The 26,733-nt window shown below is 40.8% G+C and overlaps 1 protein-coding gene across 3 annotated transcripts in view; it reads left to right on the top strand.

Moving 5' to 3' along the window:
* The first annotated feature begins 6,909 nt into the window (after window positions 1-6,909).
* Window positions 6,910-26,733, top strand: part of LOC118402540 (tenascin-R-like) — a 130,191-nt gene continuing 110,367 nt past the window's right edge. For all 3 annotated transcript variants that reach the window (XM_052476980.1, XM_052476979.1, XM_052476978.1), the window contains exon 1: window positions 6,910-7,212. The gene's annotated coding sequence lies outside the window, so the exon portion shown is untranslated. The remainder of the gene's footprint in view (window positions 7,213-26,733) is intronic.

Below are 26,733 nucleotides of genomic sequence, written 5' to 3'. Positions count from 1 at the left end.
TGCTGTACAGAATCCCAGCCAAAATCCCAAACAGCAAGCAATGCAGGTGTAGAAGCACGGTGGCTAGGAAAAACTCCCTAGAAAGGCCCAAACCTAGGAAGAAACCTAGAGAGGAACCAGACTATGAGGGGTGGCCAGCCCTCTTCTGGCTGTGCCGGGTGGAGATTATAACAGGACACGGTCAAATAATAATATTCACAGTAGTTGTCGTGGGTGCAACAGGTCAGCACCTCAGCAGTAATTGTCAGTTGGCTTTTCATAGCCGGTCATTGAGAGTATCTCTACCCCTCCTGCTGTCTCTAGAGAGTTGAAAACAGCAGGTCTGGAACAAGTAGCACGTCCGGTGAACAGGTCAGGGTGCCATAGACGCAGGCAGAACAGTTGAAACTGGAGCTGGGGACAGCAAGGAGTCATCATGCCAGGTAGTCCTGAGGCATGGTCTTAGGGCTCAGGTCCGCTGAGAGAAAGAAAGAGGGAAAGAGAGAAAGAGAGAATTAGAGAGAGCATACTTAAATTCACACAGGACACCAGATAAGACAGGAGAAATACTCCAGATATAGCAGACTGACCCTAGCCCCCCGACACATAAACTACTGCAGCATAAATACTGGAAGCTGAGACAGGAGGGGTCAGGAGACACTGTGGTCCCATCCGATGACACCCCCGGACAGGGCCAAACAGGCCGGATATATCCCCACCCACTTTGCCAAAGCACAGACCCTACACCACTAGAGGGATATCTTCAACCACCAATTTACCATCCTGAGACAAGGCTGAGTATAGCCCACAAAGCTCTCCGTCACGACACAACCCAAGGGTGGGCGCCAACCCAGACAGGAAGACTACGTCAGTGACTCAGCCCACTCAATTGACGGCATGGAAGAGCACCAGTAAGCCAGTGGCTCAGCCCCTGTAATAGGGTTAGAGGCAGAGAATCCCAGTGGAGAGAGGGGAACCGGCCAGGCAGAGAGAGCAAGGGCGGTTCTTTGCTCCAGTGCCTTTCCATTCACCTTCACACTCCCGGGCCAGACAACACTCAATCGTAGGACTTACTTAAGAGATGAGTCTTCAATAAAGACTTAAATGTTGAGACCGAGTCTGCATCTCTCACATGGGTAGGCACACCATTCCAGAAAAATTTAGCTCTATAGGAGAAAGCCCTGCCTCCAGCTGTTTGCCTAGAAATTCTAGGGACAATTAGGAGACCTGCGTCTTGTAAGTGTAGGTATGTATGGCAGGACCAAATCGGAAAGATAGGTAGGAGCAAGCCCATGTAATGCTTTGTAGGTTAGCAGTAAAACCTTGAAATCAGCCCTTGCCTTTACAACAGGAAGCCAGTGTAGGGAGGCTAGCACTGGAGTAATATGATATTTTTTTTTGTTCTAGTCAAGATTCTAGCAGCCGTATTTAGCACTAACTGAAGTTTATTTAGTGCTTTATCCTGGTAGCCGGAAAGTAGAGCATTGCAGTAGTCTAACCTAGAAGTAACAAAAGCATGGATTAATTTTTCTGCATCATTTTTTGACAGAAAATGTCTGATTTTTGCAATGTTACGTAGATGGAAAAAAGCTGTCCTTGAAACAGTCTTGATATGTTCGTCAAAAGGGAGATCAGGGTCTAGAGTAACACCGAGGTCCTTCACAGTTTTATTTGAGACGACTGTACAACCATCAAGATGAATTGTCAGATTCAACAGAAGATCTCTTTGTTTCTTGTCTAGTCTATGAGACCAAGCTGTCAAAACCCATATTAATAGATAGTTTTTTTGCATTTAATTGTTTTGTTGCATTTAACTGCCAAAAATGCTGTTATAGAGGTAATTTCTGTAGTATGTGAATGTCAGAGTTCAGCATCTGGGAGTAATCAGAGCTCAAAGATGATAGACACGTTTCCCACAAGTAATTACCAGATGTATTTGTATTTAATTTGACCTGTTTTTTAAATCTAATTTTATTGCTTCCATGAGTTACTTGACATGGAATAGAGTTTTGTGTAGTCATGGCTCTATCTAGTAGTGTGCGTCTCCAATAGTCTGTTCTGGAATTGGGGACTGTGAAGAGACCTCTGGGGGCATGTCTCGTTATTATGGACATACCTCTCCCCATCTTAGCTACTGTTGCATCAATGTGTTCTGACCTCAACTTGCTCCATTTCCACATTATTCATTACAAGTGTTAGGAGTGTGTATAGGAGGCGAAGTCAGGTGCAGGAGAGCAGAGTGTAGTGAACAGGCCCACCTTTTATTCCGGTCCAAAATGACAGCACAAAGTAACATAAAATGTGCCCAAACACGGAACATAGATAAAAAGTAATGTGCGTAACAATATCCACAATTCCAAAATACACGTAATACAAAGACATGATAGAGAACAGAGGAATAAATACATATGGATTGATTGGGAAATGCAAACAAGGTGTGAAGGGAAACAAGACAAAACAAATGGATACATGAATAACGGAGTGGCAATGGCTAGAAAGCCGGTGACGTCGACCACCGAACGCCGCCTGAATAAGGAGAGGAGCCGACTTCGGCGGAAGTCGTGACAACAAGATTTAGTTCAGGTTTAGGGGTTTTCTGAATGATTGGTCCCAAATACAATGCTTTAAGTTTTTTTTTTAATATTTAGAACTAACTTATTTCTTGCCACCCATTCTGAAACTGACTGCAGCTCTTTGTTAAGTGTCACAGTGATTCCACTTGCTGTGGTAGCTGACGTGTATAGCATTGAGTCATCAGCATACATAGACACACAGGCTTTACTCAGAGCCTGTGGCAGGTCATTAGTAAATATTGAAAAAAGTAAGGGGCCTAGACAGCTGTCCTAGGGAATGCCTGACTATCTGGATTATGTTGGAGAGGCTTCCATTATTAATGAACACCCTCTTTGTTCTGTTAGACAGGTAACTCTCAATCCCCAATATAGCAATGGATGTAAAGCTATAACTTCTATGTTTTTCCAGCAGCAGATTATGATTTATAATGTCAAAAGCTGCTCTGAAGTCTAACAAACATCTCCCACAATCTTTTTACTATCAATTTCTCTCAGCTAATTATCAGTCAAGTGGCGTACATGTTGAATGCCCTTCCCTATAAGCGTGCTGAAAATCTGTTAATTTGTTTGCCGTGAAATAGCACTGTATCTGATCAAACACCATTTTTTCCAAAAGTTTACTAAGGGTTGGTTACAGGCTTATTGGTCGGCTGTTTGAGCTAGTAAAGGGTGCTTTGCTATATTTGGGTAGAGGAATGACTTTTGCTTCCCTCCAGGCCTGAGGGCACACACTTTCCTGTAGTCTTAGATTGAAGAAATGGCAAATAGGAGTGTCAATATCGTCTGCTATCATCCTCAGTAATTTTCCGTTCAATTTGTCAGACCCAGGTGGCTTGTCATTGTTGCTAGACAACAATATTTGTTCACCTCTTCCACACTCAGTTCACGGAATTTAAAATGACATCGCTTGTCTTTCATAATTTGGTTAGTTATGCATGGATGTTTAGGTTCCAAATTAGTTGTTGGCATGTCCTGCCTAAGTTTACTAACCCTGCCAATGAGGACCATCTGATTCAATGATTGATTGAGCCGAGTTTGCCTTTTTGGCCAACATTTCATGTAAGGTGTTCCAATTTTACTATACTTTTTAAAATGTAATTTATCTTTGTTTCAAAGTACAGTTTCTTTGTCAATGTACAGTATGTTTGCCAATCGGCTGTGCAGCCATACTCATTTTCCATGAATTTTGCCTCATCCCTCTACCTTAAAATAGTTAAATTCCACATGAATCCACACCAATTTAACAGTTTTTACAATAATTTTTTAAACTTCTTATGGCTGCAGGGGCAGTATTGAGTAGCTTGGATGAATAAGGTGCCCAGAGTAAACAGCCTTTTCCTCAGTCCCAGTTGCTAATATATGCATGTTATTAGTACATGTGGATAGAACACACTCTGAAGTTTCTAAAACTGTTTGAATGATGTCTGTGAGTATAACAGAACTCATATGGCAGGCAAACACCTGAGAAAAAATCCAAACAGTAGGAAATCTGAGGTTTGTCGTTTTTGAACTCAGCCCTATCGAATACACAGTGGGATATTGGTTATGTTGCACTTCCTAGGGCTTTCACTAGTCAACCGTCTTTAGAAACTTGAATGAGGCTTCTACTGTGATGTGGGGCCAGATGAGTGCTCTTTGAGTCAGTGGTCTGTCAGAGAGCCAGGTCCTGGTCATTCGCATTTCACATGAGAGCGACCTGCGCTTTTCTACAGACAACGGAATTCTCTGGTTGGAACGTTATTCAAGATTTATGATAAAAACATCCTAAAGATTGATTCTATACTTAGTTTGAAATGTTTCTACGACCTGTAAAATAACTTTTTGAACTTTTTGTCCGACGTTCGGCTGGACCTGCACGAGCGTTTGGATTTGTGTACTAAACGCCTTAACAAAAGTATCTACTTGGACATAAATAATGGACATTATCGAACAAATCAAACATTTATTGTGGAACGAGGATTACTGGGATTGCATTATGATGAATATCATCAAAGGTAAGGGAATATTTATAATGTTATTTCTGATTTCTGTTGACTCCAACATTGCAGATAAAAAAAAAAATTTGGAGCGCCGTTTTCAGATTATTGCATGGTTTGCTTTTTCAGTAAAGTTTTTGGGAAATCTGACACAGCGGTTGCATTAAGAGGTATATCTATAATTCTATGTGTACCAGTTTTATTTTCATCAACATTTATGATGAGTTTTTCTGTAAAATTGATGTGGCTATGCAAAATCACTGGATGTTTTTGGAACTAGTGAACGTACGCGCCAATGTAACTCAGATTTTTGTATATAAATATGAACTTCATCAAACAAAACATACATGTATTGTGTAACATGATGTCCTATGAGTGTCATCTAATGAAGATCATCAAAGGTTAGTGATTCATTTAATCTCTATTTGTGCTTTTTGTGACTCCTATTTTTGTCTGGAAAAATGGCTGTGTTTTTCTGTGGCTTGGTGGTGACCTAACATAATCTTTTGTGGTGCTTTCACTCTAAAGTCTATTTGAAATCGGACACTGTGGTGGGATTAACAACAGATTACCTTTAAAACGGTATAAAATGTATGTTTGAGGAATTTTAATTATGAGATTTCTGTTGTTTTGAATTTGGCGCCCTGTAATTTCACTGGCTGTTGTCATATCGATCTCGTTAATGGGATTGCAGCCCTAAGAATTAATGGATGTATTCTTATTAGTAACCGGAATGAGCAATTTCATAAATGGTTCAAATGGAGTGTCTGGTTGCTCCTCATTACACACCACAGACCAGCAACTATTCATTACATCCTCAACATAGGAATCACAAAACTTTTTGTATCACCTCTTATGCACTATATTAGGTCCAGCCTTTGAAACTTTGGTTTTCCTAGATATGGCTACTATATTATGATTTCTACATGGATTTGGATACTGCTTTAAAGCAGATTTCTGCAGCATTGGTAAAGATGTGATAAATACATGTGAATGATTTCATTCTTGACTGATAACCTGAACCAAGTTGTGGTCACTGGTTACAGTTTTAAGTTTTTTTTTTAGTGGGCAGCTTGATGAATGCCAGCCAATATTTAGGTCACCCAGAAAATATAAATCGCTGTTGATATCACATACCTTAACAAGCATTTCACACGTTATCCTTACACTTACTGTTAGCACTCGGTGGTCTATAGCAGCTTCCCACAAGCTTGGGCTTTAGGTGTGGCAGGTGAACCTGTATTACTTCAACAGCATTTGACAGGAGATCCTCTCTAAGCTTCACAGGAATATGATCCTGAACATAAATGGCACCACCTCTTCCTCTTCTGAAGATGATGAAACCATGTATTGCTACCACTGTATCATCAAAGGTATTATCTAAGTGAGTTTCAGAGATACTCAGTATATGAAAGTTATCGATTTCATGAACCTTGTTTCTTAGGCTACATATGTTAATGTGGGCTATTTTCTGGGATTATTAATTGTTTTTATTGCTTTACTGGGAGGCTTTTCAGAGGTAGACATGACAGTGATATTTATGTTTGAGGCATCACTACAGACTCTGGTTCAATTACAGGCTGTATCACAACTGGCTGTGCTTGGGAGTACCATAGGGCGGTGCACAACTGGCCCAGCGTTGTCTGGTTTAGGGTTTGGCCGGGGTAGGCCGTCATTGTAAATAATAATTTGTTCTTAACAGACTTGCCTAATTAAATAAAGGTTCAATTTAAAAAATGCTGTTTTACGAGATGTTATGAATGCAGCATTAGACCAAGGCTCTACCTCTTCAAGAAAGTGTGGCTATGTCTGATACCACCAACTGGATTATGGATTATTGTAGATGGTAAATAGAATTTTCCTGTTAGACCTGTTATGATTTTCAGAAAGTATCAGAATTGTCCAACTAAGTGGTAAGACATTAGTGGTGAAAGGGTAAGCTTCAACTTCGTGACACTTCAACCACAACCTTTAAAAAGTTCACAACCATCATCATTCCACTGATATATCCCTCATGGGGCTTTAATCAATTTCTTGTCAGTCAGGTAGAAGCATCAATGAGTGTTTGTTCACCTCTGTGTCTAGTTATTTGGTTATGATTGCCTGCTGAAACATGAATTCACATCTCTGTTACAGAATATTTTCTTGAAGGCAGGGGTCCTGCCGCCTGCTGACAGCTCAGGTTGCACTTAGTTCTTCAGATGTATCATGCGTTTGCCCAGGCACCCTCCTGCCTCCCCTCCCCTTGTCAATGTGTGCTGAGCTGGGAGAATCATAGTGAGATGGCCACAAGCAGTGTCTGGAACGCCCACTAGGGGCTGCACTAGTAGAGGAACAGCACAGAGAGATCAATACAGCACAATGAGAGAAAGCAAGGCGAGAGAGAGACAGAGGCAGAGAAAGAGAGCAAGAGCGAGAAGTAGACATTGCCCAGCTTCCCCACTGCAGCCGTGAGAGGCAGAGAGAAAGGAGAGCTCACAACTGAGCAGCCGTAGTAAAAACGGGGCTGACAGATTGATACTTGGCTGAGAGATCGATATAGTCGCCAAAAGACACTGGGAGAGTGAGAAAGAAACCTCTTGGAGATCAGTGTAGAGTGAGCAAAAGGGACCTGCACCAGAGAGAAGATAGAGATAAACCCGAGGCAAATTGAAATTGTTCATCTGGCTGATTTCTCCAACTAGGTAAGTTACACTGCATGTTTAAATTATGGTGAAATGTATGGCAGGTGTAGCTCCTTTCCTGGCGGGGGTTTGGTTGAGGGTGGCAAGGTAACAAAATAATAGGGGGCTTTATATCAATAAAAACATAACGATGAGAGCAGATGGGCCACAACAATATAAGGCTAATGACCCCCAAGCAGGGACTAAACAGTGGACAAAATCAGGAAACTAAAACACTCTGTTTTTAGACTTCGATCAAGCACTAGAGCAATTTCACATCTTAAATTCAATGATATTGATTACATTTCACAGGCTATTATTCAAACAATAAAACATTTGTTTTCCTGAAATCCAAAAGAACCTGCACATCACAAAAAAATCTGTATTGTTCATGAAACCTATTTTTAAAAACCTAGTTTGCTGCTCTGTACCTAGTTAACCTATACTATACCATATGGAAATATTTTTCTAAAAACAATTAATCTATTCTCTATTATTACAAAACCTTATCTAACAATGTTCAATTGATCACTTATGTGTAACATCTATTGAGTACTCTAGATGTATAGCTTTTATCTGTGTGCCGTGGATACAATATGAGACATACTCATAACTAAGTTAATGCCAACCAAAGTTGTATGTCTCATTTGTGTTTCTAAGCTGTTTTGGGGGAACACCATGAGCATAATATCACTACGTGTCTCTAATTATGACAAGCATTTCCTTTTTAGTATTCCCTTTATTAAAGTGTCACACATGTCACACTTATTCCAAATTACGCTGGATTCTGAGGCTTCTGAATGGATCACTTAGCAAGAAAAGCAGGGATTGTCATTTACAGATGTAGGATCTTAATTTGATCCGCCTGTTGCAGAAAAACGTGTAGTGTATTTTTAGGTTTAAAAAGGCTTCTCAAGTTTGTAATTTCCACTTTTTGTTTCAGACTTGATTTTCCCTTACAAAAAATGTATCAACCCCTACCAAAAATATTCATTAATTTATCACCCACATTTATCATTCACATATCCTGTTGCTGCAGGATTATTTTCCTGCTCTAGCAAACTGGCTCATAAATAAGATGCTATATGTCAAATATTTACATGATTTTTCTTCAGAAAATATCAAAGGAACTCTATGTTTAATCTGCTGTTTACATGTGTGAAAAGTTTTAGTGCCTCATGTCAAAAACTGTTTAACACCAGATCTGTTACTGTTACCTAGTCACTGAGTCTGGATCACATTGTTGTCTGAACCTAAATCACTGCTATCATTGTATTTTTGTTTATTTCCCCCATTCAAATCTTAGCCAAGTTTTATTGCTGTTTAATAAAAAAAGAATAATACTGTGTACACATCCAATTATTTTGTAATGCTATGATAGTCAGATCAGGATGTCATGGTGTATCTCGATCTCCAGAAATAATATGTTTATCTCACGCTGTTCTTTAAAAAATATATACACGGATATATATCTGCTGTTCCACTCGACAGCATCACCCATCGAAGGTTATTATCGTAGATTTCAGGTGTCTAATTTGTCGAAGTCAGCTGAGCATATTCTCCAAGAGGCAGAGAGTTGGGGGTTTGATGTTAGATATTGTATTGATATTATAATCTGGTGAGGGGGTGTCCTAGGACCCTATCAGATGATTAACAGTGTACAGAAATCTCACACCAATGCAAAATACCTCTGTTGGTGCTTTCACTGTTGTGACTGTGAGATATAATTTGGTACATTTTAGGCACCACCTCTGTGTGGTGCCCGAGAGAGTCTGCAGGTATAGAGTAATCTTTCTCTGTTGAGAGATATAATTTGGTTATTTTAGGCACTACCTTCGTGCTGTGTACGAATTGGATGTAGACTGGCTGTTAGTCTGTAGGTAGAAAGTAATCAATCTTCAGATTCATCATACCTTACAGCCTCTCAATTCCCCTCTCCCCTGTGGCCCTGCGTCATTAGCCTGAGCCATGCTTTCAAAGGTTTTCCAAAGTCTCAAAATGTACATACCATTCTCTCTATTTCACCCACGGTTACATCTAGCTTGCTAACCATACAGTGTTCAATGAATGTGAATATGTGTAAAATGGCTGGAAAATCACAAGGCATAATATGTTAAGATAATTGATAGAAAAACAGTCACCAATTCCTTGTGGACTTTTCTTTCTTTCGTGAATCATATTTAGAAATAGACTCATTCATTAGGTTCGGTAACAAATATTCACATCATGCTCTTTCTCTTTTCCCCATCAGCTTATTATACTACTCTAGAGCTCAGGACCGTTTCTTTTTGCACTCTATGTGAATAATTAATATTTACCGGAGTGCCAATGGGTAGCCAAACAACACGATTATGTTAGTCTATGTGGTAATTAAAAATGTACATAATATTTCAATCCTGGGGATTTAGTTCTCTGTTGCGCCCAGCAGTGATCGTGTTAGGGAAGTTTCCCCCATTACTCCTCATTATTCAGCATTCAAATGGAGATATTTCAATCATTTGCATCATCAATCAGATAATATATTCAAACAAACAGAGCTGCCAAAACATACCAATAGCCAGATCCACCAACATCTGTATCATTGTGTTTGTATTAGGCCCCTGTAACAAATAGACTGACATTGTGATTAACAGCTTTTTGAACAACAGAGCAACTGAGGACTGATAGTCTCTGGTTCCATCTATCATGAAATCCCATATTAAGACTTTAAAATAAAAACAATATTCTAAAACTTAAAATCAAAGGTCATTAGTTAATGACAGTGGATGCATGCAATGCACAATGATGATACAGCATGGAGACGCTATGTGGATGCCCTGGGATATACACCTTCCACACACAGTCTTGGTCATTCCGTTGTGGTCATCATGTTCCATTCTGTCATATTCTCAATCTGCTTGATAAATGGTCTATAGACCCTGCACTGATTCGCCTCAACCCCTCGCTGAGAAAGCCACACAAGCATTTCCATTTCACAATATCCGAGTAGAGAAAACAGAAAACACAGAAACAGAAACACACAGACTCAGGCTGATGCAAATCTTCCTACCTACACAGCCCTCTGTTTCCCTGGCGAGAGATAGAGTTAGAGCCCTTTTGAAATGTACAATGTCACTTATTATCATGCAGCTGTGGTAGCATGGCTTTCTCTCCTCGCCAGTGGGGGGAGTTAAAGTGCATTGGCTTGTAGCGGTAGCCAGGCTCCTGGCCTGTGGAGAAAAGCTCTGGAGACCGTCCTCCGGCGCAACAACGCACTATTGTTGAATTTAGACCATGACCGTCTTCATTAATGCGTTTATGATGAATATATGAATTATGCAGATCTTATCAACGCTGTTTCTGTTTGGCTGGTTGCATACTGTAGGAACGTTCTGGGTGTGTGTGTGTCCTCTATTCGAAAAGTCTGCATGCTTATTGAGCACAGACACAATACCAGACTCAGATAAATGTTAAGTGACAGTGGGTGAGCAACAAGTCAGCAGTTTGGTGGTCGGAAGTCTGATCGGGCAAGATAGATTCTGACTGCCCACAGTTTGCTTTGAATAGCAGTGCTGAGCAGAGAAAATCTGCAATCGATGGAGGGCTAAGAAAGTCCACTTAAATACTACTCACTGACAAAGAACATTTGTCTTATCAGCTCTGTTTGATCATGCCTGAGCTAACCGGGCGATTGATTATGCCATAAACCCGGAGGAAATGGGGAGAAAAAAACATCATAAATCAAATATGATTTACAGTAGCTGGACAGAAGCTTTTGATTAGCTTTAATGCTACTGCTTGTTTAGATAGAAAGCCCAGAGAACACTAGAACAGCAATCAAAGGTTAGGAGGGATGATGATGAAGACCATCCATTTTCAGCTAAAAACTATTTGAAAGATAGGCCCACATCTGTTTTTCTTCTTTTTGATATTTTGTTAGAAAACTTCGAAGATCAGACGATAGAAAGTATCATATTTAGACCTATACTCTTTATATTTGTTGAAGCATTTTTAAAATGTTGATCTTCACACCATTCATGGGATTAGGTCATCAGCCCCAGTTTGGCATCATTTCTGTGTAGCCTACAATATGATGCTTCAAATAAATCATTTCGAGGAGAAGATACAGTATCTCTTTTACAAGCATTTGTCTAAGCAATTTCATTTTTATCCACCGTTCCTCCTCCAAACGTAAGGGAACGAGGAGGGCCATGCTAATGACTTCTCATTAGTGGGATGGGAGATTGAAACTGAAACTGGATTTCTTCCATTATCCACAGCGTCCATTATGCTGGTGTTATACTTTCTTCCTTCTTGATCCCTGGTCTGTTCTTGGAGATCACCTGCAAACGTTTACAACTCTTAGCTATACTTCTTCTCTGAATCAAACCTGTTTTTAAATACCAAGTGTGAAGAGCAACATAAACAGGATGTTTGCTGTAGACCTCTGGTCCATGCAGCATCTCCAAGGAGGAGGCAAGCTTAAAGTTCAGTCTCGGCACTCCCCAGCATGCAATGCAGGATGTTCTTAGATGCAAAGATATCTACCCAAGAGATACCTTAGCTGAAGGGTAAATATGTTTGGGGTGTTTAGATTCTCTTTCTCTTCTTATCTGTATTGCAGTATCAGATGTTGCTTCCTAATAGCGTGTAGACAGATACCCAGCATGGAAGCACAGCTGTATCACTTCATTGCTTATCTAAATCTATATGTGCTTTAGGCCTATATAATGTGGAAACCAATCAGGATTGCACTGCCACTGACCCTCCCAAGTTAATTGATATGTGATTAAGGACTAAAGTAACTATTTGTTCCAGCAATTAGAGAGGAGGGTGTCATTAACCTAATATGTTCTTATAGGTTACACATTTCCCATTCTAAGCACATTGACGCACACAGTCACACATGCACGCATGTACGTACGCACGCACACACACACAAACAAACAACAATTGTTCCATTTATCGCACTCGCCATGGTACAAAAGTATGCAGGGCACTTAAATATGATTGCATAATTTGAGTTGTTTCTATTTTTAGCCACAAAAAAGCTAAAATAGACATATCCTAATTAATCAGATGTAGAGGAATAAGCAATTAGCAGAATACACCAGGGTACACTGTCTTTGTTGTCTGCAGTATTTTGTTACATACTTATTTTGGAAATGTGTTTTATTTCAGCTAGTGGCTGTCATTTACCCTTTGAAACCGCCTCTGTGTGCTATATGCTCAGTTTGCTTACACTAGTGAATCCTGTCAGGGGGCTTTCATTGTCGATGTCAAATCCTTATTGCCAAAGGACACTGTGTACAACAAATGTCCATGTGGTTCACTGTGCCTGCATCAGAATGGACAATGACAAGCCAATGGGGAATAGAGTTATCACGGTCCCGTGGGCAGTATTCATGTTTCTACTGTCTACAGTGTTGTTTCTTCTGTGTCTACAGTGTTGTTTCTTCTGTGTCTACAGTGTTGTTTCTACTGTGTCTACACAGGTGTTTCTACTGTGTCTACAGTGTTGTTTCTACAGTTTCTACTGTGTCTACAGTGTTGTTTCTACAGTTTCTACTGTGTCTACAGTGTTGTTTCTACTGTGTCTACAGTGTTGTTTCTACTGTGTCTACACAGGTGTTTCTACTGTGTCTACAGTGTTGTTTCTACAGTTTCTACTGTGTCTACAGTGTTGTTTCTACAGTTTCTACTGTGTCTACAGTGTTGTTTCTACAGTTTCTACTGTGTCTACAGTGTTGTTTCTACAGTTTCTACTGTGTCTACAGTGTTGTTTCTACGGTTTCTACTGTGTCTACAGTGTTGTTTCTACGGTTTCTACTGTGTCTACAGTGTTGTTTCTACGGTTTCTACTGTGTCTACAGTGTTGTTTCTACGGTTTCTACTGTGTCTACAGTGTTGTTTCTACAGTTTCTACTGTGTCTACAGTGTTGTTTCTACAGTTTCTACTGTGTCTACAGTGTTGTTTCTACAGTTTCTACTGTGTCTACAGTGTTGTTTCTACGGTTTCTACTGTGCCTACAGTGTTGTTTCTACGGTTTCTACTGTGCCTACAGTGTTGTTTCTACAGTTTATACTGTGTCTACAGTAGACTACTGGAACAATTAAAAGCTGCTGTTTTAATAATTTTGGGCTTCAGCGGCATCAGAATGGCTTGATACAAAGGACTTCCTGATGGCTCCTGGGCAGTGGTAGTAATTACAGCTGTGGCGCTGATTAAATTTAACCAGTAATTAAACAAACATCATTGAGAGCCCAACAATTACACTTTTCTCTTGGCTGCCTCACTCCCATCATCCTGCCTTTATGCCTGCCTGACTTTCTGGCTTTCCAGCCCCCCTGCAGCTGTTGGCCAGTTAGATCATTTTAATTCCAGTTAGACAGTGGTCGGACACATTGATATTCCGTGCTTTGTTGACAACCTTTTCCTTCCTCTTGCTAGTTGAGACACGGATCAAAAAAGCATGAGGTTTGCTTGTGTTGGTGGTCTTTCAGTCGCTAGTTCTCCCCATCTGTGCAGGCAGATGGAGGACCGCTCTCACATAGCTATGTCTGCTGCCAACTCCTCTCCATCCTGCTCTATAGTTTAAAGGAAAGGAAGACTACTTCTCAGCATCACAGCTTCACCAGTATCTGTGTTTTGAGAGCCTGGCCATTATCTATCAACCCTGTTTGTTTCACTTGCTCGGTCAGTGGTGTGGTGATTGTTCTGCTGAGGATGGTGAAAATTGATGTGCACTCATCACAAAAGAGAGCTTCTGAGGCTGAAGCTTTAACATTGAGATACAAACAAATGTTGGTTGCCATAATATTTGAATAGATGGTAGTTGTGGAGGGATGCCAATGCTTGCTTAAAAACTTGAAAAGTGTTTACCGTGGGTATTCAGAGCTGGAGAGGGGAAATCCATATTTTTGTTCTCTTGGTGGCCACGGGTGAAAATACAGTTGGCTTTATTGTCTGAAAACACATTCTGTGTTGCATGATATTCAATACTTCTTGCTGAAAGCCGCAGGTTTTTGTAGAAAACCTGCAGCAGTAATGACTGAGGTATTCTAGATAACAGACCTTTGACTAGTTTGTCTAGAATAACTGTCTACTGAACAACATACATGTATTTTGTATTCCGTTGCTTCCCCAACTTCAAACTGGCTAAATGAACTTAGAAAGCATATCATACTGAAGTGGTTCTTATGATCTATGAAATCTAACAAATAAACCTCACAGTTTGTTACTGTGAATGTGAGCATGTGGACATCCTCTCCTACACCATAACAGAGAACATGCTGTTGTACTTCTCTATAAAGCAGATTCAAAGGCTGGATGTGGTTTAATAAGTCACACCTCCCACTTGCAGTCTGATCATCAGCATTTAAAAGCAGTCACACCTCCTCAAGTCAGTCTGCATTCATATTTCTCATTACATGAGCCAGTCCACCCCAGAGAGATCCCACAATGAGCTATTCTTCGCCTCAGCCCAGCATTCAGTCAGTGGTGCATTGCAAAGGGCTTTCATAGAGGAGAGGAGGACATTGGGACTGGCATGGAGCTTTGTTCCAATTAAGCTATTTGGACAAATGTCAGACCAGCCTCAGAGAAAGAGAACATCTTTCACAGATCCAGTAAGACCAGCTTCAGTGTATAGAAGATTTAGCAGTCCACTGGAAAAATACTTAGACATAGATGTTGAATATATGGATTAAGTTAACCATTTATTTTGTGAAGTCCTTGGGAGCTAGTGAAATAAAATAGCATTTCCACTGATTTCACTCAATATCCGCTTGACCTCAATGTGCATTGACTTTGTAGACTGAAGCGAGACAGTTAGGGCCCAGAAAAAAAACCCACGACCTTTACAATATTTCCTTAGACATCATGACACACACCAGGCATTTAAACGCCCCAACTTCTCAAATCCTCCCCCACGGAAAGCACTGGGTTGTTCTCAATTAGTGTCTCTTTATGCCTTGAGGTAGCACAGCTCAAAGAACATGATGCAGGCCTGATTAAGTAGTTCTGTTGTTGAATAATTGACCAAGCAGTTCCCTCAAATTTAGACATATTAATCAATGAGGTACAAATTATGTTTTAATTTATGGGTGATTGTTCATATGATGTGTAGGGATACTTATTATTTGTGGAATAGGCTTATGGAATTATTGAAAGTGTTGGTAACCAGACATTGAAATCAGCATGCTGAAAAAGAGAAGTCTGTCTATGGCGATAAGACAGCAACCATTTCAGAGTAGGCTGCAATTCTCTTCTCACTAGCTTGGGATGTCTTAAAATGAGGATCCCTTTGAAGTGTGATAATTCTAATTGGAATTGGCATAGCGAATGAAAAAAAAGCATGCTAAGACATCTAAAACAAAACTGTTGTATGGGAAGAAAAATATATATTAAACAATAAGACAAGAAAAGTTAATTGGCTATTTTCTTTTCCAATTATCAGCATGAGCAGTGTAAAAAATACATCGAAACAATAGCTGGTCTATACTATTTGTATTGCATATTGCATGGTGCTGCATGCAATACTCACTATGTATCCCTACCATAGTCGCTCTAGCCAGCAATACTAACCATGTCCAACTGCTTGTCCATTAATCGGTGAATGTTCCAGAGAGGATGTGGAAGCAAGGAGCCATGAAACGAATTAGATAAATGTTTTCGGAGAATATTTAAAAAGGAATGCATGAACCTTATTGAGGCATTCATGCTTGAAATTGGGTAAAATCACATATTGGGAGGTACATGTAAGATCCCATTCGCTCCTATTGTTAATGCTGGAACATTTACCTTTGTCCTCTCTTGTAAGACATGTATGAGGAAGAGTCTGGGTTTGCATCCCAAATGGCATCACATTCCCTACAGTATGTAATGCACTACTGCTGACCAGGGCCCATGGAGCTCTGGACAAAGTAGTGCACTATAGAGGGAATAGGATGCCCTTTGGAACTTAACCTGGGATGACAACCCCCCCCCCCAACCTCGCTGCATTCTAAAGCTCTTCAAAGGTCAGTGATTTTCACATCCTGTCTATAATTTTCAATATACCTGTATGTCAGAGCAATAATATAATATAGAATCCTATTGGAGTGAGGAGAAAATGTGTAAGAATATAATGGGATGGGAGGAAAATAGCTTTAGTGTTTCTATCTACTCCCTCCCCTCACAGCAGGATGGCTATGTGGTGTAGCAGTGCTTTAGAGGGACTGTACATCACATGTACCTCTGTCTGTTGGGTTTCTCTTGTAAATATGGCATAAAGATATACAGTGGGGCAAAAAAATATTTAGTCAGCCACCAATTGTGCAAGTTCTCCCACTTAAAAAGATGAGAGAGGCCTGTAATTTTCAACATAGGTACACTTCAACTATGACAGACAAAATGAGAAGAAAAAAAAATCCAGAAAATCACATTGTAGGATTTTTAATGAATTTATTTGCAAGTTATGGTGGAAAATAAGTATTTGGTCACCTACAAACAAGCAAGATTTCTGGCTCTCACAGACCTCTAATTTCTTCTTAATTCCAACCCTGATCTGTACTTCTCCACAACTTTGTCACTGACCTGTTTGGAGAGCTCCTTGGTCTTCATTGTGCCTGATGGTAGACTTTGTTACTTTGGTCCCAGCTCTCTGCAGGTCATTCACTAGGTCCCCCCGTGTGGTTCTGGGATTTTTGCTCACCGTTCTTGTGATCATGTTGAACCCACGGGGTGAGATCTTGCATGGAGCCCCAGATCGAGGGACATTATCAGTGGTCCTGTATGTCTTCCATTTCCTAATAATTGCTCCCACAGTTGATTTCTTCAAACCAAGCTGCTTACCTATTGCAGATTCAGTCTTCCCAGCCTGGTGCAGGTCTACAATTTTTCTTCTGGTGTCCTTTGACAGCTCTTTGGCCCTGGCGTGTGACTGTTTGAGGTTGTGAACAGGTGTCTTTTATACTGATAACAAGTTCAAACATGTGCCATTAATACAGGTAACGAGTGGAGGACAGAGGAGCCTCTTAAAGAAGAAATTAGAGGTCTGTGAGAGCCAGAAATCTTGCTTGTTTGTAGGTGACCAAATACTTATTTTCCACCATAATTTGCAAATAAATTCATGAAAAATCCTACAAAGTGATTTTCTGTTTTTGTTTCTCACATTTTGTCTGTCATAGTTGAAGTGTACCTATGATTAAAATTACAGGCCTCTCTCATCTTTTTAAGTAGGAGAACTTGCACAATTGGTGGCTGACTAAATACTTTTTTGCCCCACTGTATATAAACCTGTTCTGAAAGTCCCAGAGTCTGCAACACTAAGCAAGGGGCACCACCGAGCAAGCGGCACAATGAAGACCAAGGAGCTCTCCAAACAGGTCAGTGACAAAGTTGTGGAGAAGTACAGATCAGGGTTGGAATTAAGAAGAAATTAGAGGTCTGTGAGAGCCAGAAATCTTGCTTGTTTGTAGGTGACCAAATACTTATTTTCCACCATAATTTGCAAATAAATTCATAAAAAATTCTACAATGTGATTTTCTGGATTTTTTTCCTCATTTTGTCTGTCATAGTTGAAGTGTACCTATGATGAAAATTACAGGCCTTTCTCATCTTTTTAAGTGGAAGAACTTGCACAAATGGTGGTTGACTAAATACTTTTTTGCCCCACTGTATATCAAACATATATTTCACACCTTAATATTTTATCTTTATACTTTTTATTAATTTAGAATTGTCTACAGGCCATATAACTCCCTTTATCGTTCTGTCCTCACGAGATTGCCCTTTTAATCTGGATGGTGACACGTTGTGTCAATTTACGCGCTTTGAAATCATTCAATGTGACAATTTAACAGTGTCAACTCAAAATGATAGTAGCGCAGCATACCCATGGCGCAATTTATCCAGAGGAATTGTAACAATAGATGACTTAACCTGGAATTTGGCAGTAATTCCCGGGTTAGCTCTTTTTAGTTGGAGTAAGAGATGTAAGAGACTTAACCCAGCATGTTAATGAAATGTTGTCACTACATTGTTATTACACAGGTAACTAAGCACATGTAAAATGTAAAATCATGTCAAATATTATAAACACAATACCTGCATGAAAATAGGTGTAATATTAATCAATAATATTGATGTGTTATTGTGTTCCAGATAACACTATTGTCTCAGACAGTGATCAAGTAAAAGCTCAGAACGCACCTCAACGAAGTGAAGCAGCACTCTTCACAGTACCATAATTAACATTTTACAGAAGCTCTTATCCAAAGCAAGTGACTTGCTCAAGGGCACATGAACAGATTTTCACCGAGTCAGCTCGGGATCCAAACCAGCAACCTTTCGGTTACTGACCCAACCTCTTAATCACTAGGCTACTTGCTCCCCTAATAACACATCATTCCTACACTTCATCACAACCATGACTTAATGCAATTTCTATTTTTCTATTTTTCAAGTCTTGATAGGCGTAGATACAAGTCTATCTTCAAATCACTGCGTTTGTCGCAGCTCTCACACATCCACAATGTTTAACATCACAAGTTTAACAGAAGTCCGTGTCCACTTTGAATACTAATTCCCTTGTTCTTTTGTGTGAGGCTGCTGTTAGTCACAGTTAGACACCACCGCTCCTCTCGCTGACCGGCTGGACCTACAAGTGCCAAGAGTCAGTCGCTCTTCCAGACTGAGGCGTGCCTTAACATCCCGGTGCCTTGGGCTGACAACACAAGCCAATCCATGTTTTTGTCCACCTTGGCCGAGACTAGGTGCTCCCATTTATCCCTTTGTGTTGTTAATACTCTACCAACTAAGCAGGATGTTTTTGAACACTTACACTGCTCTAGTTTCTAGTTACTTAATTAATTTTGGGGCCACTGACGGCTCCAGCACAAAGTTGGCCCATGCCAGGCATATTGCAAAAACAAAACAAAAAAGTCCTTGTTCACTGTGCCATATCTGTCAAATACTGTATGTATGTGCCAGTATGGTGGATGGGGGTGTTAGCATCCCCATGCTAATACCAGTGTTCTACTTCTCCTCTAGCTCAGAGGTGTTTCCAAAGCATGGACTGATTTGACAGGGATCAATAAGTACCTCTGGCAGTTGGGATAAAAGGCAACACAGAATGTGACTGTTTAGCCGATGATTAACCAGGTCTAAATATTAGGCATATAAAGAGATAGGATCTGTATATCCCCATAGTGGTCAGTCAATTCCCCAGAGGATAATTAAGATGGGAAAATATGTCTATGTTTTAGGTCACTGCGATGGAACACAGACAGTAGACTGTTGATGGGCCAAGAGGTAGTGGTGTTACTTGCAGCCACTGTGAAGGGTCGTTAAGGTTTTATCAGTTACTCTCTGGTCTCACTGTGACAAGATAAGTGATTGTCCAAGAATCGCCTGTTTAGAGTGGCACCAGATGCTGAGCTGAGGTAGTGAATGAGTGCCTGCGTGCGGTCGCAACAGTCTCTACAATAAAAGCTTCCCTGTTTCATTCAACATTTTCAATGCCGCATTCACAATAGTAAAATGCATTGTCATGTTCAAGCACTTGACAAGTGCCATTAACAGTTCAAATTCAACCATATTGCGAGAAAGGTTCATGCATATGGTACACATTGCATCCCTATGGTTATAAAACCTTCAGTGCATCTGTCACTGGAAGGGGAGAGAGGTATGATTAAGTACTAAAACAACCTGAGTGTCTTGACCACTCAGCCCCTCCCCTGGCAGAAAGCAGGTGGCGGAATGGATTAGTATTCAGTGCAACACAACATGCTCTGCCTTTTGGGAATAGAAATGTGCTCCTCTACTCCCGTGGAGTACGTTATAAGGCTCGTCGGCATGTAGCCTGTAGCTTGCCTTCCCTGTTTGGGGAAAAGGATGACTTATCATTTTCTGATTGTTTTTATTAAGGGCTACATAAACAGCACTCTGAGGCCAAGACATTTATGGTAATGAAGTGAATTTTACATCAAAAGTTTAAAGACTTTGCAGTTACAAGCACACAGTATGTGACCGACCAATGGAGAAAAGCCCTCATCAAACGTTTTTGGGGTGTGATTATGAATGGCAACTACATTCACTAGTTTTTGCATAAAAATTCAGAATTGAGGAAACCAGAAATAATGATATGATAAATTAGAATGGAATGTGAATTAATTGAAGAAATATGCATTGTCTCTTTAAAATCCATTAAACCATTGTTCATTCATTATTCATACCGTATTCATTTATTAATGACGTCCATCTCATTTAATCCACCATGTCATTTAAATGAAGTCCAATTTCACATCCTAAATCCCTTACAATGCCTCTAAGTGCATTTCTTGCGCTGTAGCTAGTTGGCATTTAAACATTTCTGGCATGAATTAATACCATAATGACATTTGTACAGAATTGCAAGATTATGAGTGTGTTGAATAATTTTAGACCTTGTGCAAATCGTAAAACGTAGCCTACATTTGTACTGGATTTAATTGGTAGTTGCTGTCACTGGGTAATCAAAACAGAACAAAAATATCAAACTTTTTTTCATTAGCTGGGACATCAGTAGATTATTGGGGCTGAAAAGTGACATTCAGAAACAAAGCTATAGATATTGAGACTTGTTTAAGTAGTTGCCATTTCTGCCTGGATGTTTTGACTTTGTGACTCCCCCCACTCCCACCCCATGTCAATGTGGTTGCCATGGGAACCGGTCAGGCCGAGATGAAGGGCACATGGGGTGGAGAGGGCCTCTCGAGGCTGCTGGACTCACCGGCTGTGACTCCAGCTCTGTAAATTAAATGTGGTCAACATTGTTCACACTGGTGTGTGGTGGACACACAACACACTCAGGTAATTGCCACACAGCCATGGCTGAATTCGAATGTGGGGGATAGCCAGAACTCCTGCTGTTGTACCCTTGAGCAAGGCAATGAACCTATGAACCTGTGGTGGTCCCTCAGAAAGAATACTTCATCCAGTAAAATAACCTCAACCTGCATTTGAATGAGTCTGCGGTATGGTGCAGCCAAATCATGTAGCAAATCATACACTGCCAAGTGATCTGTCCAATTGGCTGGTTCATAGGGCCTGGGGCAGCTGCACTAATTGAGTGGCGAGCATTTTGCTGGCTATGGAACAGTACAGTGGCCTTATGGAGCCTGGGCCCAGATCATATCACCTGCTCTAGTACCAGGTCTGCGGTCAGTGGAGTGTTGACTGGGCATTGTATAGACTGGGTTCAGACCATGTAACCTGCTCTAGTACCAGGTCTGGGGTCAGTGGAGTGTTACTTGGCCATTATGTAGGCTGGGCCCAGACCTTTAGAAGAGGGCTAACACACCCACACTACCCTGCTTATCCTGTTTGTGCTGTTGGGTGTTACAGACCCAAAATCAATAGATATTACCATCTGCTCTGGTACCAGGTCTGGGGTCAATAGAGCTTTACCTGGGCTGGTTACAAGAGTAGCGCTAGAGCCAGAGAGCACAGGGCTTTTTAGCCTCTGTTAGGGCCAACCACCATAATTCAGTATGGGCAAAAAGCACCAAGTGTATCATGTTATATAGATACATCTTACCTTGTGGTTCAGCTGTTTCCTTGGTCAGCCACTGAGAAATTGTGACCACCCACGTAAATGTGTGAAGTGGTGGGCTGGCTACATGGCCACTTTGCAGCAGCGGCCTGCCATAACGGAGGTTGACACCAATAGAAATAATGAATGTCCTCCATTTGGATTCTGCTGTGTCGGTTTATGACTTTTCGGTAGATGATGTCAGGGCTCTTATTGATAAATGGTGGCACTCAAAGTATATTTCTGCTCAACAGGTAAATCATTCCACCTGAGGTACCCTATTTTCTGGGCTGCCTGGGGATTCAATCTGGCGGTGTGGTGCTGTGATTTGACAGGCTAAGGATTGATCTGATTTTAGGAAATGGCTATTGTCTAGCCAACATTAAAATTAAGCATCTTTTAAAGGCTTTAACGCTACCATACTGAATTCTCTTTACTTCAGGATGTCATGTTGCAGTGTGGGTCTCTAACTATTACTGTTTTATGAGGTATGTCTTTTTAAAATGAGTTTACCAACATAAGTTTGAGACTGTCGGAAGCCCTGAAGCCTAAAACAAAACAATAAAAGTACTCTTGGAATTATCTCGTCCAAATTATTAATAAAGATGAACTAGTCAGCGGCCACACCCCCGTGAGCCCAGGCATCACATTAGGCGTCATAGAACCGCCCCTTCACACCAGACTAGAAAACATGCAGCTGACTCTTCATGTGAAATTGTTTAAACTACAACTATGCCAAAGAGATCCACGGAAAGCCCGGACGTCTCTAATGGTTAAGAAGTCAGAGAACGCCAGGACAGAGTCCCCACGTTGGAATGGCTACAATTCTATAGACCATTAGACCATACAGCATAGTTTTGGCTACACGGCTGGAAATGGTTAAACTCTGAGACTATCGAGCACTTCAGAATAAGAGCAAATTCTAGACTACACAAATTACTGGTCTGCAGCTAGAAATGACGTAAGTCTAGAACGAGAATACCGACAACCGCTGAAGCAGCTATTCTACGAGAACATTTCCGAATGGTGCTCTGAAGTATCCATTCTAACCACCTACAACAACGAAAGACATTGTGGCTTCTGGGAAAATTAATCAGAGACTCTGATAAACTCTACAGGGTGATTGAGTGTTTTCAATGGAGAGACAACAATGACATCCAGGCGTAAATATGTACATTGCAATTTCTTTCAGAATGAGCGGCCGTTCATGCATTTCAACTAATATAATTATAGACTGTGTGTAGTGAATCCATTTTGTCTTTCCCGCTCTTTCGCAGTCCCCACCCCTTTCCTTTGCCTACCAAGCCGTCCTATCGGGCTTAGCCCACTAGGGACTTTTCTATCATTGTTCGTAACCAATATCTACTGTTCGAAAATCCACACTCTCATTTAGGTGGTTAATATCACAATACATCTTTTCACAAATAGTTTCATGTTTAATCACATAAGTTTTCCAATATTTAGATGTAAACCTGATAGCTGGGAAATGTATACTTTAACCTCTTGAGTGTAGGGGGCAGTATTTTGATGTTTGGATGAAAAACGTACCCAAATGAAACTGCCTGCCAGAATCTAGAATATCCATATAATTGTCAGATTAGGATAGAAAACACTAAAGTTTCCAAAACTGTCAAAATATTGTCTGTGAGTATAACAGAACTGATATTGCAGCCAAAAACCTGAGGTAAATCCAACCAGGAAGTGTTGTTTTTCCTGAAAGCTCTCTGTTCCATAGCCTGCCTTCATTTAAAGGGATATCAACCAGATTCATTTTCCTATGGCTTCCCCATGGTGTGAACAGTCTTTAGACATAGTTTCAGGCTTCTATTTTGAAAAATTAGCGAGAAAGATCACATCGCATCATTGTATGGCTGGGTGCCAGCAGCGTTTTTGCATGCACAACAGCTTGGAGCAGACATTTCTCTCTCTCCCCTATTGAAGAAGCTACAGTCCCGGTTGAAATATTATCTATTATATATTGTAAAACCAACCTGAGGATGGATTATAAAAAACGTTTGACATGTTTCTACGAACATTACAGATACTATTTGGAATTTTCGTCTGAGATGTCGTGACCGCTCGAGCCTGTGGATTTCTGAACATAACGCGCCAACCAAATGGATGTATTTTGGATATAAAAAATAATCTTTATGGAACAAAAGGAACATTTATTGTGTAACTGGGAGTCCCGTGAGTGCAAACATCCAAAGATCATCAAAGGTAAGCGATTCATTTTATTGCTTTTCTGACTATCGTGACCAATCTACTTGGCTGCTAGCTGTTTGTAATATTCTGTCTACTGAGAGAGATGTCCTTACATAAACGCTTGGTATGCTTTCGCCGAAAAGCTTTATTGAAAACTGACGCGCCAGGTGGATTAACAACAAGCTACGCTTTGTTTTGATATATTGCACTTGTTATTTCATGAAAATTAAATATTTTTAGTAATTTAATTTGAATTTGGCTCTCTGAAATTCAGCGGATGTTGATGAAAATGATCCCGCAAACAGGATGGGTGCCTCAAGAAGTTAATGTGTGTTTCCTGTCCTTCATGAGATCACCAAATGAAACACACTCGTCATAACTGTCCCCTAAGTGTCCACGGACCATTCCCACATTCTCAAAAGTGGAAATATAGTTGATTATATATTTATTACTATGATCCTTTCCCCAGGGCACGTCATGACAAAGTGTTAAACAAATCAACATATATTGTAGATTTTAGATTATTCAAATTAGCCACCAGTTGCCTTGATGACAGCTTTGCACACTCTTGGCATTCTCTCAACCAGCTTGATCTGGAATTATTTTCCAACAGTTTTGAAGGAGTTCCCACATATGCTGACCACTTGTGGGCTGCTTTTCCTTCATTTTGCGGTCCAACTCATCCCAAACCATCTCAATTGGGTAGAAGTCGGGTGATGCTGGAGGCCAGGGGCCTCATTTATAAAACTGTGAGCAGGATTCACGTCAAAAGGTGGCGTACGGACGAAACACAGAAAATATTTATGCACAAAAATATTGTGATTTATAACACAGTGCGCACGCACGTCCCATGCCGGTTTCCCTTTATAAATCACAATCAACTCAGAATTTGGCGCACGTGAGCGAGCGTCTTGTCCCACCCTATTAACGACCATAGTTGCCAATATATAGTCAGTGAAACGCCCCTAATTAATATTCATCCATACTGACTGCAGGGGAGGTTGAAGCAAGAAAACATATATTGTTTGGTGGACACAGTGTGTCAAAAAAGGCGTTGGAGTGGCAGCATGTGGCAGACGCTGTGAATGCTGCTGCTTCAGAAGGTCGGACCCTCTCAGAAATAAAAAAGAAGTGGGCCAACATAAGTGGAGGCCAAAAGGCGCATAGCCTGACACAGACAAAGTGTTTGTGACATGGGCGGGGGAAAGGGGACACCGGAGCTCAACCCCCAAGATGAGCGACTTGCCGGTATTATAGGGGAATCCCTCCTGAGTGGAGTAGTGACGGAGGTGGAGAGGAACACGTACATGCAAGACACACTGGATGATCCAGGTATGTAATTAGTATTCCCTCGTTTGAAAGGAGTAAACCAAATGCATTCAAGTTGTGTTTAAACATTTATTTACACGAACAATTGTGACATGTTCTATTGTTTTTAGTCGCTGCGTGTTCCTGCGGGGTCGGTGGTGCTGCAGCTCGCCCAGTCCCGGTGTCTCCACTGCACCTCGTGCGTCACAACTCTCCAGCTGCCTTGGCCTCACAAATGCATTCCAGCAAATGCAAAGAGACACCATCAACACTATTTTACGAGGTTGCCAAGGAGTTGAAGTGGGACAGGCATGACTTGGTTTCTGCGGGTGCTTCTCTGTAAAGCTGGGCCCACTACATCACAGAGATCCAAGAGAACAGCTCTTGGTAATCGGAACCGGCTCATAAGCAACTCATCATCATTGGCCAGTAAATCTGGCTGGTCTGAATTGAATGCCTTTTAATACCCACCCATTTGAATGTCAAAGTCACCCAATTGCGTAACACCTTCAGGTGTGGTGATTACCCTGATTGTAACTGACAATGACAGTGCCATTATCACATTGATAGTTCTGCGCAACGAACATGTGATAACAATACATGAAACTGTACACTCGTGTATGCCCGACGGAGGCATCGGAAATGGCATCAGTTTAAGCTTCATTTGTCCTACTGTTGACCTTATTATTTATGAGAATACATTTCATAACATGCAAGTATTGATGAATCATTACAGATTCAATTAAATATGATTCCCAATGAAACTGTGCAACATATTTGAGGGGTTCTTTTGCAAAAACAGATATCTCCATTTGTATTTATTATCCTAAATTGTGTTTTTTTGTGTGTTTGTTTTGTGTGCACTCCAGGGAACTCTTTATATATAATACGTGAGAGGTAATATTTGGATTTATTTTACACAATGGTATCACTTTCAAAGCGTTTCTCGAATTCCATCCTTCTGCTATCGGAGTCGCAGCTTCTCATTTCTCGAGTTTATGTGCATATGTACAGTATGAGTCAATGTGTCCGTGGAGGACCGCACATTCTCCCATCAAGTTTGTTTTATAAATCCCAAAGTTTGCTTAGAATGTGGCGTACGCCTTCTTTTGTGACTACGCCACGTTTATAAATGAGAACCCAGGTCATCTGATGCAGCACTCCATCACTCTTCTTCTTGGCAAATAGCCCTTACACAGCCTGGAGGTGTGTTGGGTCATTGTCCTGTTGAAAAACAAATGATAGTCCCATTAAGCGCAAACCAGATGGGGTGGCATATCACTGCAGAATGCTGTGGTAGCCATGCTGGTTAAGTGTGCCTTGAATTCTAAATAAATCAATGACAGTGTCACCAACAAAGCACCCCCACACCATCACACCACCTCCTCCATACTTCACGGTGGGAACCACACATGAGGAGATCATCTGTTCACCTGCTCTGCATCTCACAAAGACACGGCGGTTGGAACAAAAACAATCTGATTTGGACTCATC

Source organism: Oncorhynchus keta, chromosome 23 (genome assembly GCF_023373465.1).
Source record: "Oncorhynchus keta strain PuntledgeMale-10-30-2019 chromosome 23, Oket_V2, whole genome shotgun sequence".
Taxonomy (NCBI): Eukaryota; Metazoa; Chordata; class Actinopteri; order Salmoniformes; family Salmonidae; genus Oncorhynchus; species Oncorhynchus keta.
This window is presented reverse-complemented; position numbering and strand designations above follow the sequence as displayed.